Genomic DNA, 9,138 nt, shown 5'->3' with positions numbered 1-9,138 from the left:
CATCCTCGCCAGCATCTGTCATTTCCTGACTTGTTAATTTTTAGGCTACATATATATTTTTGAATTAGTGTCTTCATTTTCTTTGGGTAAATACCCAGTAGTAGAATTACATGGATCACATGGTAATTCTATGTTTAATTTTTAGCAGAACCTCCATACAGTCTTTTGCAGGAGCTCTACCAATTTACATTTCCATCAACAGTGTATGAGAGTTCCTTTTTCTCTACATCCTTGCCAACACTTGCTATTTCTTTTGTCTTTGATTCTGGCCATTCTGACTGGTGTAAGGTGATGTGGTTTTGATTTTCATTTCCCTGATGATTAGCAATGTTGAGCATCTTTTCGTGTGTCCGTTGGCCATCAGTGGGTATTTTTGGAAAAAATGTCTATTTAGGATCTCTGCCCATTTTTAATCAAATTTTTTTGGTTTTTTGGTGGTGAGGTGTATAAATTCTTTACATATTTTAGATATTAATCCTTATCAGATATATCATTTGCAAATATTTTCTCCCATTCACTAGGTTGACTTTTTGTTTTGTTGCTTGTTTCCTTTGCTGTGCAAAAACTTTTTACTTTGGTGTAGTCCCGATAGTTTATTTTTTCTTTTGTGTCCTTTGCCTGGGGAGACATATCTAGAAAAATGTGTCTACACCTAATGTCAAACATTATAACCTATGTTTTCTTTTAGGAATTTTATGGTTTCAGGTAATTTCCTCCTGCCCGTTTTAATACTTCTCTGTGCCTTCCCCTTTTCATTCCTTCTTTGTTGAGGAACAACACCTCCCACCTGGGCCACAGCCCTCCTAACTCCTTGTGCCCTTGACTTCATTCACACCTGTTCCCAGAACCAACTCACTGCACCCCAGGGAGGCACATCACCTCAGCAGCCCTGGGAATACACCACTCAAGAAACCCTTCTCTAGTATCTTCAGCCTCTCCTCTGATACTTGCTCCTTCCCCTCCTCTCCATCTATTTCATATCCCAGCCCCCTCCAATGTTTTTAAGGGAAGTAAAAATATAAAAAGTAACTCTCTTTCTTAAACTGCTATTCTTTCTCCCTCATCTCCTGCTAAAGACACACTTCTCAGAATAGCCTAGATCTGCAGCCTCCACTTCCCCTCTACCTTCCCACTCCTTTATGCCTTACAGACTTGGCTCCCTCTCCCCCTGCTCTCTGGAAAAAGTACTCTCCAAAGTCATCAGCAACTGCCTCCGTTTTTGTGGGCATTAAGTTAGAAAATACAGATAAGGCCTTTAGTGCCCAGAATCTGGCCCATATGAGTACTTCTGCTTGTTAGTACTCACGCACCATCCTGCCCTCACTTGCTTCCCTCTGCCACACTGACCTCTCCTTTGTGCCTCCATCTGTGGCTATGCTCCCAGGGACCTGGCCACCTCTGATTATAGAAAGAGCCCAAATGTCCAGGCCTGAGCTCCTCAGGACTCAATGTATGCGTCAACTGGCACTTCGCATATGCACCCACTGGTTGATGAGACTGTTGTTAGGTCAAGAGGCAGAGGCACGTAGCTGCAGCTATAGCTTGGCTTTGGTCCTTCAAATCTGCTCTCTCCTGATGCTCATCTGTAGCACAGATTCCTGTTTTTTTCATGGTCCACTGTGGCATTAAGAGGTCCTTAGTACCTTATGGAGACAATACCACCTCTTTCTTATACCTATAAATTCTGTTCTGCCCCCTCTTCTCTTCCCTTCCAAGACCTATTACTCGTCTGTTTTCTCAAGGCTAATTCTCCGTCTTTCCAGGAAAGCATTTTTGGTTTATTTTGATATTCGAGGTAGTTGGGAACTTTATACAATAATTGAAGTCTCAGGCAGTCCTGGGGAAAAGGGCAGAGGAATAAACCAGAATCTGCTGCTGCTTTTTTTTTTTTTTAAGATTTTTTAGAAAGAGAGAGAAAGAGCACTTGCATGAGTGGGGGAGGGACAAAGGGAGAGAGAGAGAAAATCCTCAAGCAGACTCCCCATTAAAAGGGGAGCCCGGGGCACCTGGGTGGCTCAGTGGGTTAAAGCCTCTGCCTTCAGCTCAGGTCATGGTCCCAGGGTCCTGGGATCGAGCCCCGCATCGGGCTCTCTGCTCAGCGGGGAGCCTGCTTCCTCCCTTCTCTCTCTCTGCCTGCCTCTCTGCCTACTTGTGATCTGTCTGTTAAATAAATAAAATCTAAAAAAAAAAAAAAAGGGGGAGCCCAATGAGGGGCTCCCTCCTAGGACCCTGAGATTATGACCTGAGCTGAAATCAAGAGTTGGATACTTAATCGGGATCCACCCAGGCCCCCCTGGGATCTGCTTCTAATTTTAGATGGCCTGAGGTCCATAGAGGAGCAAAACCCTAGTATTTCTATATCCGTGATGAACTTCCCTAGGTAGATTACTTTTTAGCCACACATCCATCCACCCAATGAAATTAGGCTCTCCTTACAAATTCTGCCTTACATGCTAGGTCCCCCATGAAGACCCCAGTGGGAAATAGTTTAACCTCTCATGCCCCTTTTTTCCTCTCTTAAGGTACTGACTTTCTGCCAGTTACCTGAATATTTATCTACCTCCCTACCCCACAGGTGATAGGCACTTCTTGAGGCGGGAGCTGGGACTTCCCTCTTTCACATTTCTATAGCTACTGGCCACCGTGCCCTGTATATCGGAGGCACTGGATACATAGGAGTCAAATTGAATTAAGACAGGAACATGGGAGGAGGGGGAAGTAGGGAGTTACCAATCAACAGGCATAAAGTTTCACTTAAGCAAGAGGAGTAAGTTCTTGAGAGATCTGTTGGCCAACATCAAGCCAAAAGGCAACAATATTGTAAGCACAACAATACTGTACACTTAAAGAAGGTTAAGAGGTGGAAATGAATATGAATTACACTTACTGTGGTGATCATTTTACAATATTAAATCATGATGTCATCCACCTAAAACTAACACATCATGTGTCAATTACATCTCAGTAAAATATGTTGAGAGGGTTCCCACAATAAGAGAAGATTTTAAAAAGAAAAGGTTTAAAAAAAATACAGATCGGAATCCTAACTGATCTTTATTTAATCTGAACGTCAGCTTTTCATAATGTTTGTTTCAAGGAGAAATTAAACAAGCAGTCAATGGTTTGTCACAGCAGCAGAGGTCAGCCAGCCCCCAGAGGCTGCCTCTCCCCACCTGCACAGGGAGAGTGAGGCACCTCATTGAGGTCCTAGAAGGAACAGATCTCTGTGAGGCCATTTGCCTTGGGAACCTGGCTGTCACAAGGCATTTAGGAAGCAGTTCCAGAAAGAAAACGAAAAAAAGAAGTATTAAAATCTGTCCTCCAAGATACAGATAGCAGCCAGCCCTCCCAGGGTAAGATAACAAAGATTCCACATACTTAGCGCACAGCTAGGGAGGGCTTACAAACTGACACTACTTATTTAGAAAAGTTTACAAAGAGTCTAAAAAAGGATTCCTTCATGGATGGCCATTGTTAGCCTGTCTTCAGAGGGGCAACCCTTTTGGCTCTTCTCTTTTGCAGGAATTTGGGACACCAATAAAATTTGGAGGAACCCTCACATCCTCACTCAAACCCTTTTTTCCACTCACTTCAACGCCTTCTTTTTCCCGTGTTCTTCAATTGGCACCTTCCTCTAGCCATGTATCATTTATATAATGGTCAAGTACAATATATCCTTGCTGATGTCCTACTCTTTAGAACCTTCTCCCACTGGACACCCAGATAAAAATATTTTAAGGATGCACACTCCTTGGGAGCTCTAAACAGTCAGCAATACCTCAGTGGAGCAAACGGATCAAGACTTCGGAGTCTGCAGTCTTGTGATGGGGGACAAAATCCAGCATAGAGCAAACCTGTCAGTGGTTATCTGAACCTCTGTCGCATTTGAAAAACCTCTGTCTTCTTTCTTACCTCTCTGGGCTTCTCTGCAGCATTTGGACCTGCTAAAATGGAGAACTCCTTCCTTTTACAACTGTCCCCCTAGATCGGATTTGTTTTGAAATCAGGCAGGCCTGGCCACTGACCTGGCTTAGAGTTCCACGTCCTCCGATCTCTCTGGTTTGCCCTGGGCCAGTGCCCAGCCTCTTGGGGCCTCTGCTTCCTCATCTGTGAGGATGCACAGTTGATACTTTGAGATACTACCCAAGGTTTCTCCGCCTCCTCCTCCCTTGTGCCTTTCCCTTAATCATTTAGACAAAGAAACAGGATCCTATACTGATCTATATTCAATCTGATCTTAAGCTTTTCATAATATTTGTTTCTAGGAAAAACCAACCAAACAAAATGAAAGCAGTTCTCCATACATACTGTTCTTAGAGGGAAGACGAATGTGCTAAACTTGAAGAAGTAATTGCTCAACTGTGAGTTCTGAAGGATTCTTGTTAGAGCCTCATGCAGAGACATTATCTTGAAAACAAAACTTTTTTGTTACAGCAGGCAGGGGGTTTGAAAGAGAAAACTGTTTGGGACCGAAAATGTTGAACTAAGGAACTAGGATCCTTGAGAATTCTGCAGAGTGTATACTATGAACTAAGGAACAGGAAAAAATGTAGGATGACATTAAAACATTTGTCTCTACTTGAAAAAAGCAAAGATGGAGTCAATGATTGTAGGAAGAAAAGTAAGCAAGGTTACAACCCATTTAGGTCCTTAAGAAGTGCCCTGCTCAGTGGCCCCCTCCATGGACCTAAAACCTTGGACAGAAGGGGAAAGAGAAATCCCAGATAACCTTAAAGGGTGTCCAGAGCCAAAGAGTCCATTGTCTGGCTTCCCAGGTAGTAGCTCAGAATTCAAGTCTTGAAGAAAAGCCTCATATCCAAAATGGCCCCAGAAGGGCAGCCTGACAATGACTAAGGAAATTTCCAGGTCAGGTGAACCACAGGAAAGCCTCATAGAACCAGCAAAAGGATCCTGTGAGCCCCTCCATGAACAGGAAAATGAGCACAAGCCACAGCCCCAAAGGAGCCAGTGTTTGGGACATGGAGAGGGAGGAATGTGTGATTATCACATACATGATAGGAAACCATGAAGACCACATAGACTAGAAAAGACAAAGTTCTCAGGAGAACACAGGAAACAGAGGCTGATGTCGACCCCTCCCCACCATGATGTCATATAATCCAACACCCCAGAAACTTAGCTCACCCCACCCACACACAAGGAGTAAAGGAGGGGACGGGGGAACTTGCACTCATTGAGTTGAGTTGACAACATGAAATTTTCTGCTCTTGTGGAGGCTGAGATGTCACGACTTCTGAAAAAATGTTTATATGTGAAAAGTCAAATGAACTCACTCTGAAATTTGAACTTGTCAAATGTGAAATAGGTGTGCCAAAACCTACCTCACAGAATAACTGCAAGCTTTAAAGGGGCAACGATCTTGGTCTTCCCCTCCTGTGGCACTCTCTTTCAGTTCTCTGGCTCAGATAAAGAAATAACCGGGTTTCAGTCCTCCCAAACACCTAATAATATGGCCCAGAGAGCAGGTGAGCAGATTCATAGACAGATGAGTGTGGCAGTCCCGCAGAAGCAGGTGGTTTCCACAGAGAAGGTGGGACCCTGGGTAGAAAGCAGGGACGATGTCATATTTTTAAAGAGCTGGGCTGACAAATAACTCAACCCACCCAGAGACTCAAGACCCTCAATAAATGATTGGATGTCCTCCTCAGTACTATATTTGGAACAAATTTGAGAAGGAAAGGAGGAGAAAGCAGTTTTTATCTTTCCACACTTATTCTACACAAGGAGTCAGCATATTACTGCCCATGGCCCAAATACAGATCACTGTTTGTTTGTTTGTTTAAAGATTTTATTTACTTATTTGACAGACAGAGATCACAAGTAGGCAGAGAGGCAGGCGGGGGTGGGGGGTGGGAAGCAGGCTCCCTGCTGAACAGAGAGCCCGAAGAGGGGCTTGATCCCAGGACCCTGAGATCATGACCTGAGCCGAAGGCAGAGGCTTAACGCACTGAGCCACCCAGGCACCCCCACTGCTTGTTTTTATAAACAAAGTTTTATTGGAACACAGCTATGCTCATTGGTTTATGTGCTGTCCAACTATGGCTGCCTTTGAACTGTCACAGTGAGCTCTATAGTTGCAGCGAGACCATGTAGCCTGCAAAGCTGAAAATAGTTCCTGTCTGATCCTTCAAGGAAAAAGTTTGCCAGCCACTGTACTAGACAGTAACAACTCGTGCTTTTATAGAGCTTAGAACGTATTTCACACACGTAATTTCATTAACTTTAAACAAATATCTCAATGGATTAGGATATTTTATCCACCATAGCATCATTGTGTTGCTACATGTTTCCAACCTTATAAAAATTAGGAAGCTGAGGTTCTAGGTGTTAATGGACTTGGTGCTAAATAACAGAGGAGTCTTCAAACCCAGTGCCATTTCGATCCCACTCACCTGCCATGTTCCTTACATGAATAATGTCCTCAACGTGACCTGATGAAAGTCTTTTTTTTTTTTTTAAAGATTGACTGATTGATTGATTGATTGGGGGAGGTGGGGCTTGGGGGTGGGCATAGAGAAAGGGACAAGAAGACTCTACTGAACGAGGAGATCAACAAGGGGCTCAAACCTATGACCCATGAGATTTCGACCTGAAATCAGGAAATCATGGGTTGGATGCTCAACTGACTGACCCATTCAGGTGATCCTCATAACCTGATGAAAGTCTCAATGGACTCAAAATCATCTCAAGGAGCATTAACAAAGTAGTACTTTTTCAACAAACTCTGTTGTGTAACCACAACAGCACCACTCATCAGAAATGCTCGCCTCGGCTCACCCTTAGAAGTGCTCACCCAACCCAAGGCCACATCAAGAGCCACACTTATGGAAATGATGTGGATCATACAGCAATGTGCCCCAAGCTGCAGAAGGAATACATCTTCCCAAAGGCATTTTATAAAAAGAGCATGTCAACGTATGACTGCCAAAAGGTTAAAAACGTAATTCTCATACAAATAATACAGTGGGCACATGTTGTTAATGAGGGAACTGGCAAGACAGAAAAACTGGTTCAAAGGCATACAGAAGAAATGAATACATACAGGCAATGAAAAAAGGGCTGCTAGCAGAAATATAGCAGCTTTGTTCATAATGCCAAAAACTAGAAGCAACCAAGATGTCCTTCAGTAAGTGAATGGATAAACAAACTGTGCTACATTGTGCAATGGAATATTAGTCAGTGACAAAAAGAAATGAGCAACAAGCCACAAAAAAAAAAAAAAAACATGAAGGAAACTTAAGTGCATACTGCTAAGTAAAAGGTCAAATACTGTAGGATTCCAATTATTGGGCGTTCTGGAAAAGGCAGAACTGTGGAAATAGTAAAAAGATCAGCAATTGCCAGGAGGAAGGGAAGAGAGAAGAATGGATAAGTAGAGTACAGAGGATTTTTTTTAAGACAGTAAAACTGTATGATACTTAACATTATACATTTATCAAAGCCCATAAAGCTTTCCAGCATGAAGAGGGCATCCTAATGTGTGGAAAAGGTTTAAAAATCATTTAAGAGCTTGGGGGATCCCAGGATGGAATGCTGGCTATGACCTGAGAATCTGGCTGTATGACAAATATGTGAAACAATCTCACTGCACGGGAGGGGAGGGGGGTGGGGCGTGTGCTGACCTAAGTAACTGGAAATTAGTGGAATCTGTAAGACTAAAGGCAGAAGGAGCTGGGTGTAAGCACTGTACCCCAGCAAATGAAGTGGTTTCCCATGGGGGCATGGATTAACTATTCTGATGCTACATTACGTGAATCTTAGAATTGAACAATTAAATGAATGGATGGTGGGTGGTGGGAATCAGGCTTCCCACTCTTGAAGTGAGAATTTACGGGGAGTTCAGGGAAGGAGGCCAGAATGACTCATGTGGTTGGAGTTGGAGACATTCGTAAGAACTCATGTTTAGTTTCATATGGTTACAGATGGTTACATACAGAAACATTCACAGACATGTGTGTACATATACATATAATATACATGGGTGTATATGTTAATATACATGGGTGTATATGTTAATATACATACATGTATTTCCCTGCTGTCGGCTGAGAGGGCTCAGGAGAAACAATACCCCATTAGCAACCAAAAAACCTGGCGCCTGGGAGACATGAGTCCCTATAAAAAGGATATAAATAAATGGTTCAATAAATTAGCAAGTGGGGGAGAAACAAACCCCCCTGAAGAAGAATTCCAAACAATTTATGGAGACCCTCCACCCTCAAGGAGGCAGAGCAAAACTCGGGACTCTAGGGATGAACTACATGCTGTGGTACATGAACTACATTCCAGAGAGGACAGAGTTGAAAGGGGGAAGAAAAGAGATGTGTGCAGTGGAGACACTTGACAAACACTACCTCTGCCAGGTGCTCTGGGCCAACATTAGCAATCGTATATCATTTTGATATAATGTTGATAGGATGTACCCTTGATAGGGTGTAATGACAATGGCACTTTATCTCTGTGGTCTTTTCCCCAAGCCCATAAAACTAGTCTAATCATGCAAAAACACTGGATGCATTCCCATAGATACGTGATCAGGACTCCTCAAAATTGTCAAGCTCATCAAAAATAATGAAAGACCAGCAACTGCCGCAGCGGAGAGGCGCCTACAGAGACCTGACCATTATATGGGAGGTGGTATCCTGGTGGGATTGTGGGATAGAAAGAGACATCGGGTCAAAACTAAGGGAATCGAAGTCAAATATGGAGTTTGCCGAATAATAAGGTAATAATATTGGTTCGTTATTTATAGCACACGTATCCTATTAACATAAGATGTTAAAAATAAGGAAAACTGGGTTCATACAGGATACAAGGGAACCCTCTGCACTAGCTTCTCAATTTTTCAGTAAATCTAAAACTGTTATAAAAAATACAGTCTAGGGGTGCCTGGGTGGCTCAGTGGGTTAAGCCTCTGCCTTCAGCTCAAGTCATGATCTCAGGGTCCTGGTATCAAGCCCCGCATCGGGCTCTCTGCTTGGTGGGCAGCCTGCTTCCCCCTCTCTCTCTGCCTGCCTCTCTGCCTACTTGTGATCTCTCTCTCTCTCTCTCTCTCTCTCTGTCAAATAAATAAATAAAATCTTTAAAATAAAAATACAGTCTAGGGTGCCGGGTCGT

The 9,138-nt window shown here is 43.2% G+C and overlaps 1 long non-coding RNA gene across 1 annotated transcript in view; it reads left to right on the top strand.

Moving 5' to 3' along the window:
• Positions 1–8,928, top strand: part of LOC116868991 — a 17,052-nt gene extending 8,124 nt beyond the window's left edge. Inside the window, exon 3 of the long non-coding RNA XR_004382933.1 lies at positions 8,905–8,928. This is a non-coding gene — a long non-coding RNA (uncharacterized LOC116868991). The remainder of the gene's footprint in view (positions 1–8,904) is intronic.
• Positions 8,929–9,138: the final 210 nt, after the last annotated feature.

Source organism: Lontra canadensis, unplaced genomic scaffold (genome assembly GCF_010015895.1).
Source record: "Lontra canadensis isolate GAN:19392208 unplaced genomic scaffold, GSC_riverotter_1.0 scaffold17, whole genome shotgun sequence".
Classification (NCBI taxonomy): Eukaryota; Metazoa; Chordata; class Mammalia; order Carnivora; family Mustelidae; genus Lontra; species Lontra canadensis.
Note: the sequence above shows the minus strand (reverse complement) of the source record. Positions and strands in the feature narration are given on the sequence as shown.